Source organism: Cynocephalus volans, unplaced genomic scaffold (genome assembly GCF_027409185.1).
Source record: "Cynocephalus volans isolate mCynVol1 unplaced genomic scaffold, mCynVol1.pri scaffold_35, whole genome shotgun sequence".
NCBI classification, from domain to species: Eukaryota; Metazoa; Chordata; class Mammalia; order Dermoptera; family Cynocephalidae; genus Cynocephalus; species Cynocephalus volans.
Window position 1 is genome coordinate 1,995,896 of NW_026902463.1, and position 10,667 is coordinate 2,006,562.

At 46.8% G+C, this 10,667-nt stretch overlaps 1 pseudogene; it reads left to right on the top strand.

The window, feature by feature from the left end:
• The window catches only part of LOC134369091 (histone-lysine N-methyltransferase PRDM7-like), a 31,014-nt pseudogene extending 25,019 nt beyond the window's left edge, over positions 1–5,995 (top strand).
• The last annotated feature ends 4,672 nt before the right edge of the window (positions 5,996–10,667 follow it).

Below are 10,667 nucleotides of genomic sequence, written 5' to 3' on the forward strand. Positions count from 1 at the left end.
TTGCCCATTTTTTAATTGGGTTGCTTGTTTTTTTCTTGTAAAGTTGTTTGAGTTCCTTGTATATTCTGGATATTAATCCTTTGTCAGATGTATATTTTGCAAATATTTTCTCCCACTCTGTTGGTTGTCTTTTAACTCTGTTAATTGTTTCTTTTGCTGTGCAGAAGCTCTTTAGTTTGATATAATCCCATTTGTTTATTTTTCCTTTGGTTGCCCGTGCTTTGGGGGTCGTATTCATGAAGTCTGTGTCCAGTCCTATTTCCTGAAGTGTCTCTCCTATGTTTTCTTTAAGAAGTTTTATTGTTTCAGGGTGTGTATTTAATTCTTTAATGAATTTTGAGTTGACTTTAGTGTATGGTGAAAGATGTGGGTCTAGTTTCATTCTCCTGCATATTGATATCGAGTTCTCCCAGCACCATTTGCTAAAGAGGCAGTCTCTTCCCCAGAGTATAGGCTCGATGCCTGTGTCAAAGGTCAGATAGCTGTAGGTGTGTGGGTTGATTTCTGGATTCTCTATTCTAATCCATTGATCAGTGTGTCTGTTTTTATGCCAGTGCCATACTGTTTTGGTTATTATAGCTTTGTAGTATAGTTTAAAGTCAGGTGGTGTTATGCCTCCAGCTTTATTTTTTTTGCTCAGCGTTGCTTTGGCTATGCGTGGTCTTTTGTTATTCCACATAAATTTCTGGATAGTTCTTTCCATTTCTGAGAAAAATGTCATTGGACTTTTGATGGGGATTGCATTAAATTTGTATATCATTTTGGGTAGTATGGACATTTTCACTATGTTGATTCTTCCAATCCAAGAGCATGGGATATCTTTCCATCTTCTTGTATCCTCTCTAATTTCTCTCAGCAGTGGTTTGTAGTTCTCATTATAGAGATTTTTCACATCCTTGGTTAACTCAATTCCTAAGTATTTTATTTTTTTTGGTGGCTGTTGTAAATGGGCAGGCTTTCTTGATTTCTCTTTCTGCATGTTCACTATTAGAGAATAGAAATGCTACTAATTTTTGTGTGTTGATTTTGTATCCTGCTACTGTGCTGAAGTCATTTATCACCTCCAAGAGTTTTTTTTTTTTTTTTTTTTTTTTTTTTTTTTTTTTTGTAGAGGCTTTAGGCTGTTCGATATATAGGGTCATGTCATCTGCAAACAGGGACAGTTTGACTTCACCTTTTCCAATCTGGATGCCCTTTATTTCCTTCTCTTCTCTGATTGCTCTGGCTTGTACTTCCAACACTATGTTGAATAGGAGTGGTGAGAGTGGGCAGCCTTGTCTAGTTCCTGTTCTTAAAGGAACAGCTTTCAGCTTTTCCCTATTCAGGATGATATTGGCAATGGGTTTATTATATATGGCTTTAATTATTTTGAGATGCTTTCCCTCTATACCTAACTTATAGAGGGTCTTTGTCATGAATGAGTGTTGAATTTTATCAAATGTTTTTTCAGCATCTACAGAGATGATCATATGGTCCTTGTGTTTGATTTTATTAATATGGTGTATCACATTTATTGATTTGCATAAGTTGAACCAACCTTTCATCCCTGGATGAATCCCACTTGATTGTAGTTAATAATTTTACGTATGTGTTGCTGTATTCTGTTTGCTAGTATTTTAGTGAGGATTTTTGCATCTATATTCATCAAGGATATCGGCCTGTTGTTTTCTTTTCTGGTTATGTCTTTACCTGGTTTTGATATCAGGATGATGTTTGCTTCATAGAAAGAGTTAGGGAGACTTGCGTCTGTTTCAATCTTTTGGAATAGTCTGTAAAGAATTGGTGTCAATTCCTCTTTGAATGTTTGGTAAAATTCTGCTGTGAATCCATCTGGTCCTGGGCTTTTCTTTGTTGGGAGCTTTCTGCTAACTGCTTCAATCTCCTTTATTGTTATTGGTCTGTTCAGATTTTCTGTATCTTCATGGCTCAGTTTTGGGAGCTGGTGTGTGTTCAGAAATTTATCCATTTCCTCCAGATTTTCAAACTTGTTGGTGTATAGTTGTTTATAGTAGTCTTGAATGATTCCTTGTATTCCAGATGAATCAGTTGTAATATCTCCTTTTTCATTTCTAATTTTTGTTATCTGAATCTTCTCTCTTCCTTTTTTTTTTTTTTTTTTTAGCCATGCTAATGGTTTGTCAATTTTATTTATCTTTTCAAAAAACCAACTTTTTGATTCATTGATCTTTTGTATTGTTTTTTGGGTTTCAATTTCTTTAAGTTCTGCTCTGATCTTAATGATTTCTTTCCGTCTGCTAACTTTAGGTTTGGATCGTTCTTGATTTTCTAGATCTTTAAGGTGAAGTGTTAGGTTGTTCACTTGCCATCTTTCCATTCTTCTGAGGTGAGCATTTAATGCAATAAATTTCCCCCTTAATACCGCTTTTGCAGTATCCCACAGGTTTTGGGATAATAATAATGATGTATCATTATTTTCATTAGTTTCAATAAATGTTTTGATTTCCTGCTTGATTTCTTCTTGGACCCATATGTCATTAAGTAGAATGCGGTTTAATTTCCATGTGTTTGTGTAGTTTCCAGAATTTTGTTTGTTATTGATTTCTAGTTTTAATCCATTATGGTCTGACAAGATACATGGGATAATTCCAATTTTTTTGAATTTGTTGAGACTTGATTTATGACCCAATATGTGATCTATCCTGGAGAATGATCCATGTGCTGATGAGAAGAATGAATATTCTGAGGTTGTTGGGTGGAATGTTCTGTAGATATCTGCCAAGTCCAACTGGTCTAGAGTATTTTTTAGATCTTGTGTTTCTCTGCTGATTCTTTGCCTAGATGATCTGTCCTATATTGACAGTGGGGTGTTCAGGTCCCCTGCTATTATGGTAGTAGTGTCTATTTCCTTCTTTAGTTCTAATAGAGTTTGTTTTATAAATCTGGCTGCTCCAACATTGGGTGCGTACATATTTATGATTGTTATGTCTTCTTGATGGATCAGTCCTTTTATCATTATATAGTTCCCTCGTCGTCTCTTTTTATGGTTTTTAGTTTAAAGTCTACTTTGTCAGATATAAGAATAGCTACTCCAGCTCGTTTTTCTTTTCTGTTTGCATGGTAAATCTTTTCCCATCCTTTCACTCTTAGTCTATGTGAGTCTTTATAGGTGAGGTGGGTGTCTTGAAGGCAGCGTATAGTTGGGACCTCCTTTTTAATCCAGTCAGCAAGTCTGTGTCTTTTGATTGGGGAATTTAAGCCTTTTACATTATGAGTTGTTATTGAATAGTGTTGGTTTATTCCTAGCATTTTGTTGATTGTTGTTTGGTTGGCTTCAGTGTCTTTTGTTCCTTGCTTTCTGATTTACTGTTTGTTTTCTGTGTTTGTTGGTTCCTTAGGTTGCAGATAGCCTTTTTGTTTGTTTGTTTTCTCTTCATGAATGCCATTTGTATTATACTAGTGGCTTTAGATTTTTCTTGGGTTTTTACGGCAGTGGTAGTTATTTTTCAGGAACCAAACCCAGTACTCCCTTGAGAATTTCTTGTAAGGGTGGTCGTGTGGTGGTGAACTCCCGCAGTTTATGTTTATCTGAGAAATATATTATGCCCTTTATTTCGGAAGGATAGCCTTGCAGGGTAGAGTATTCTTGGCTGGCAATCTCTCTTTTAGTGTTTTGAATATATCATCCCTTTCCTTTCTGGCTTTTAGGGTTTGTGATGAAAAGTCTGATGTTAGTCTGATTGGGGCTCCCTTATAGATGATTTGATGCTTCTCTCTTGCAGCTTTTAAGGTTCTCTCTATGTCTTTGAGTTTTGCCAATTTGACTATAACGTGTCTTGGAGAAGGCCTTTTTGAGTTGAATACATTTGGAGATCGTTGAGCTTCCTGGATCTGAAGATCTGTGATTTTTCCTATACCTGGGAAGATTTCTGCCACTATTTTGTTGAATATGTTTTCAATGCAATTTCCTTTTTCCTCCCCTTCTGGAATACCCATGAGTCGGATATTTGAGCGCTTAAGGTTATCTGATATCTCTCTCAGATTTTCTTCAATGCCTTTGATTCTTTTTTCTTTCTTTCTTTCTTTCTTTCTTTCTTTTTTTTTTTTTTTTGTCTGCTTGTGTTATTTCAAACAGCCCATCTTCAAGTTCAGAGGTTCTCTCTTCAAGTTCCACAAGCCTGTTGGTTAAGCTCTCCGTTGTGTTTTTTATTTCCCTGAATAACTTCTTCAGTTCGGCAAGTTCTGCTACATTTTTTTTCAGGGCATTGATTTATTGTACATTTCCTCTTTCAGGTCCTGTATACTTTTCCTCATTTCATCATGATGTCTACCTGAGTTTTCTTGTATCTCATTCAGTTTCCTCAGAATTATCACTTGAAATTCCTTGTCAGTCACTTCAAGGGCTTCTTGTTCTATAGGATCTAGAGCTTGAGATTTATTATCTTTTGGTGGTGTACTTTCTTGATTTTTTGTATTTCTATCTTTTCTTTGTTGTTTATTCATTGTGGCAGGGGGTTTCACAGTCCACAGGTTTGGCACTATTGACTGACTAAGATGTTGCTGTGGTTGCCAATTTGGTATCGCTACCTCAGTGACTCCCTGTTCCTGTGTGCTCTGTTCCGGGCTGCTGGGATGCACCGAGGCACCGCAGAGCGTGTGGTCTCTGCAGAGCTTCCCCTTCCCCTGCAGGATGTCTCCCTGCCCTGTGTGCGCTAGGCGGGGCTTGGGATGGAGCCGGGTGGCGGTGGTGAAGCCTACCTGCTGCTGGATTGTGCAGCAGCAGCGTGGACCCTGTGGAGTTCCCGCCTCCCCTGCCAGACGTCTCCCGGCTTTGTATGCACTGGGCTGAGCTGGGAATGAAGCTGGGTGGCAGCTGTGAAGCCTACCAGTTGGATCACGCAGTGGCGGCCCTGCAGGGCATGTGGTCTCCATGGAAATTCTGCCTCTCCCACTGGACGTCTCCCTTTCTCGGCCGCCAGTTGAATTGCTTCCAGCTCCAGGGACGGGCAGGTGGAGGCGGGGGGTGGGGGTCAGAAGCTGTGGTCACCGCTGCAGCCTGGGGTGACACACGCTGTTCAGGCCTCCATGTTTCCACTTCTGCGGCTGCGGCTGAGACGCGGGCTGCGGCGAACCGGGGGGTCCCTTGCTTGCGTTGGGGGAAGATTCCCGGTTCTCGGCAGGGTAAAGACACCCTTTCGAAGCCGTTCCTTTGCGCTGACTCTGCTACAGCTGCATCCGGCGCGGGCCTCAGGCTGCTTCTACTGGTGGCGGAAAAGCGGCAGGCACCTCTCCTCTTCCGCCATCTTGACCTCCCTAAGTCTCTAATTCATAAAACTTGGGGGACACAATTCAAGCTGCAATGAGTTGGCGGGGGGCATGATTCAATCCACTACACCTGGCGTCGTGGCTCAAGCTCTGCTGAGGTAGCCCCTGTCCGGTGATGGCAGATCCCCTGGACTGCTGACGCCCTGCACGCTCGGCTTCCCACCTGCTGAGAGGCTCCGTCTGGCTCGCGGAGAGGGTGAAGGATGCAGTCAGAAGGTGGACACTCGGGAACCAGCTAAAGTAGGGGCAAACCTCCCGTCTGCCAGGTGCCCACTTCCTACACCTGCAGCCCAGCTGTCACTCTGCTGCACCAACACCTGCCCCTCAGCTGTCGCTCTGCAGGACCTACACCTGCACCCCACCTTCAGGCTGCCATCTGAGCCGAATGCTGGCGGATGGGACCAAGCGGAGCCGGACGGTGGCGAGTGAAGTCGAGCGGTGGCGGGTGGAGCCAAGCGGTGGCGGATGGGACCGAGTGGAGCCGAGCGGTGACGGGTGTGGCGGGTGGGCGGGGTGGCGCCGGCAGAGAGCGGGGCGTTGGACTGGGGTAGCCGCGCGGCTGCTGGGCCCCGGGGAGCAGGTGGCCCGGGGCGCGCGGCGGTGCCCGGGCGCTGGGAGGCTCACGGCGGCCGTCGCGCAGTCTCTGGCAGAGTATGGCCCTGGGCGGCGCCCCGGTTGCCCCTGTCGCTCCTTGGCTCCCTCCCCGTCCTGACTCCCGCCCCCGACCGCGCCTGGCACACGTCCCCGGGGCTCACTATGCGGTGCGGCTGCGGCCCGGGGTCCCGGGCTCCCGGGCTCCAGGCTTCGCCACCCCACAGCTGTGTGGACCCGGCCCGCAGGGTCCAGAGACGGGCCGCACGCACCGCGACCCGGGGTCCGCCGCTCCGCCCGCGGGTCAAGAGGGCTCTCGCGGACACCTGCTCTCTGCCGTTTGGCCACCCGAGTATGGATGGACACGACGCCCTCACAGCCGCGCTCCTTCTGGGACCATTAGTCCTACTCGCTGCTGCAGCCCGAGGGTCCCCTGGCCCTGGACAGCCCCGGGATGATCCCTCGCCAGGACGCCTTTCTGCTGCCTGCGCCATCCTGGGCTGGGGACTGACCTCCCTGGCCATGCCACTGACGCCTGCGAGCGCCCAGCCACGGCGCCACGCAAGCTGCATGGCTTAAGGTTGGGGCCCAACCCAAGTGGGCCCCATCTAAGCCCATCTCTCAGTGCACCCGTCAGTATCTCTCTCTAAGGAATAATCTTTATTGTGGTGAAACATTCGTAACATAGAACTGACCATCTTGACCATCTAAGTGTCCAGGTCAGGGGTATTGAGCACGTTCACACTGCTGTGCAAACATCACCACTGTCCCTCTCCAGAACTCTCTCATCTCCCAGACTGAGACTCTGCACCCACTAAACACCAACTCCCGCAGTGCTGGGCTGGCGGCAGCCAGTGGACATCTGCCACTTGGGAATCTGACCACCCTGGATCCCAGTCTCTCCGCAGCTGGACTTGTGGTGAGGCTGTCGCACAGAAAAGGAACCAGAACGTCCAACTGAGAATTGTAAAAGGGGGTCTTTACCGGCAACTGTCTCTCCAGATATTCTGGTATGAGAAGAGCCCTGAGTTTAAATTGAAAGGGTCTTTTAAAGGCACATTGTCACACAGGCAAGAAAATCATATAGTCACACACTTAAAGTTATCATATAGTCACACACGTTTCCTCCTAGTTTGAGGAGGGAGGGGTTTTTTTGAGGCCTCCTGCAAGCTGGCTACAGAAGCCAAGACAAGCCAGTTAATCACTTAGGGACAGCAAAAACTTCCACAGAGCGGTTTCCTCCTCAGGTTGTCTAGATACATCCAGAAACAGCTCTTGGTTTTATTAGTCAGGGACAGCATAGGCGGGAAACAGCAAAGGCAGGCAGAATTTAAAATTTGTGTAAGAACAGGACAATTTTTAAACTTCAATTTTCACCATAGGTGTTCGGGGGTGGGTTCAAACAAGGACACTTTTTGAACAGTAAAAATGGCATTAGCTAAATCAATCTACCTCGTCACAGACTGTGAGGTGTGGCACATGCTCTGTGATGGGAGAAGAGCCAGTTCTTCCTCCGAGGGTGCAGCGGGGAGAGGAGACAAAGCCCAGTGCATCCAGTCCGCACCCAGCTATCTCTGCGGCCAGGTCTGTCTCTCGCTCCTGGGCTTGGTCCTTCATTCCTTCCCCAACATATCCAATACTCCTCCGCCTTGTGCCCATTTGCTTAAGATGGTTGAAACGGGTTTTATCTCCACACTCACGCTCCTGCACACTGAGGGTGCACTGAGGAATCACATTTTTCCAGGGAGTCTAAGGAAGCGCAGCACAGCACCCCAGAGTGTGTGTGCTGCAGAGAGAGGCCTCGTTTCTGTCGGGTCCTGACCACGTGAGCTAAGTCACTAAACCTCTCTTGAAACAGAGTAAGGCTAAGCCTACAACCAAACTGACTCCATTTTCCCTGCAGAAGACACTTCGTTACTTTTCCACTCCTCAGTCATGAGACCCCTCCGGGCAAATGATTACCCCATGGGCTGCCCTGACAAAACAGACTGACATAAGACAGGAAACAGATATTTCCTGAGTGGAAAAAACCCTTCCCAAGGCTCGTTTACTATAATTGTAAAAGTTACAGATTAACCTAAGACCGCTTTAGGAATTCCCACCTGTGCACAAAGTATCAAGGTGACTGCTACAATGACCCTCCTGGGGTGACAATGATGAACAGCACTGCCTACTGAGCATGCACTCATGACACAACCAGGAAGAACAGAACGGACCACCTCCAGTGATGCTGCCTGCCACCCCTTAACTCCTTTCCTATAAAAAGACCCTGAGCAGCTCCCCTGGGGGGGCTAAATTACTGTTGCTACCCCCCTCATGAATAAGTCCATCTCCTCTTTTCATAAAGCGCTGCTTGCTTTACTGCTGGGTACATTATTCATTTCTATGACTTTGGAATCCGAGAGCCTAATTTAATCACTGGCAAAAATTGGGAGGGCATCGGAGAGGACTCCAGCTGCAAGAGGCAAGTGGCCACTGGGACTATTTTGCTCCCATGTCTCTGCTGCTGGCAGATCTCTCCTGGAGTCCCTGTCCTAAGTTCTGACAAGGCAATGCTTTATTCTCTTTACCTTTCTCTGACTTTCCGAGACCTGTTCTGTTTGCTTGGATTGTATCCACGTCTGTGCAGGTGCACCGTGGAGGGCTCCTGGCTATGCTTTGTTTTTTTGATTTAAATCTAGTTGGTACTTTTCTTCTTTATGCTGAAAACAAGGGGGAGAACTGCTTTTATCAATTCTTGTTAATGGAGTAGGTTGGCCCCGCAGATTGGGACTAGGCTGAACTGGACCCCACTGCTCCTCTTTTCTCTTTGTTTGTTTGCTTGGTTAGAAATTTAGTTGAATACGTGTAATCTGAATAAACCTTCCAATCCTTGCATCAGCTTTTGGACTTCGAGGTCATTTGTTTAATGCGAGAGGGCAGGGCAAGCCTGGCCGGTTGGTAACACTCTGTGCCTCAGTTTCTTTGTCAGAAGAACAGGGAGAGTATATGTTCCTGCCTGTACGAGTTTGTCAGGGCTGCCATAACAAAATACCAAGAACAGGGCTTCAGCAGCAGAGCTCTATCCTCTCAGAGTCCTGGCCAAGATCGAGGTGTGGCAGGGCCAGTTTCTCGTGAGGCCCTCTTCTCCCTGTGTCCTCGCGTGGTCTTTTCACTGTGTACAAGCATCCTTTCTTTGTGCCCAAATTCCCTCTTCTTATAAGAACAGGACATTGAATTAGGGCCAGGCCTAACAACCTCATTTTATCACCGTGAGACCACATATAGTCACATTCTGAGCTACTGGGGGTTAGGGCTTCAACTTATGAATTGGGGTGGGGGAGCCCAATTCAGCCCATAGTGCTACCTCACAGAGCTGTTGCAGGGCTCATGAATGTGTATAACACACTTAGCACCATGTCTGGCACATGGTAAGTACTCAATAAAAGTTAGCTCTCCATATTATTATGTATGTCGTTGATTGCTTGTATATCTTTCAAAGGCAGACTGGTATGGCTTGAATTGTGTTTCCCCCAAAAGTTGTAATCCCCAGTACCTGTGAATAGGGTCTTTACAAACGATCAGGGTAAGATGAGGTCATTGTCGTGGGCCTATAAGCCAGGACGACTGGGGTCCTTTTTGAAAGAGGAAATCTGGGTATAGGAAAGACATGGATGGGGGAAGCTGGCTGTCTACGATAGGGGGGAAGCTGGCTGTCTACAAACCAAGGCCGCTGTGGCCGTTGGAAACTGGGAGAGAAGCATGGGGCAGGTTCTTCCCCACAGCCTCAGAAGGAGCCAGTCCTGCCGACACTCGATCTTGGGCTTGTGCCCCAGAACAGTGAGAGGGGACACCTTGCTGTTCAAGCTTCAGCTGTTCGAGCTGCCCAGCCTGTGGTCCTCTGTTGTGGCAGCCCCGGGAACCTAATGCACAGACTGCCCTTTTCACTCCTAAACACCCAGAGCCCAGTCTAGCCCTGGCGATGCCGCAAGCGTGCTGTAAGTAGGTTCTGAGTCTGCTATGATGTTTCACCGTCCCTCTGCCTTGAAATCATGTGTCCTCATCAAGCACTTACTGCTGGTTCACAAAAGTTCCTTCACGATATTTAAGGTGCTGGAATCATGAAATAATTCTTCCGTCTTTTTTGAAGGTATGATTTTTTGGACTTTTTTCCCCTAAGTTCCCCCAAGAGATCCTCCAAAAAAAACCCCAAATAAAACCCCGAAGTCTCTTTTATTCTGCAGGTGTCTGGGAGATGGAGAAGGAGTGGGAGAGAATCTGTCCCAGTGTTCCTGTCCCTGGGGGCCATGATTCCCCTCAAGCCTGTGGAAGTCCTGTTGCAGCTGGGAACAGGTAAAAACTTGCTATTTAGTTTTTGGACAGTCAGATGAACAGGCCATTTGCAGCAGCAACAGTTTGGGCTCAGGGCTGAGAAGAAGGCAGGGATCCAATTGCTTCCCTTGATAGCCGAAGCAGCAGCTTCTCCACCCCATGTCTGTCATCCAAACATGCCATGGACACCTTGGGGGTGGGCAGGGTGACTTACTCGATGCACAGTGCCATGCAGAGTGGGAACCATGGAAACCACAGCACAGGTGGAAAGTCCCATAGCCAGGAGGCAGTGCTGACAACGCTAGACCCTCCCCGGGGCAGAGGGTCTCTGCTGCCCGACACCCCAGTGATGCCCAGCAGGCAGCCCTGTGAGCCACCAGCCTGCGCCATGGCAACTTCACAGCAGCTGGATTTAGAGGTGTGACGCATCTGAACTGAGAGGCTCAAGCCATCGAGGCCGCTGCCTTGTGTGGCTCAGAACC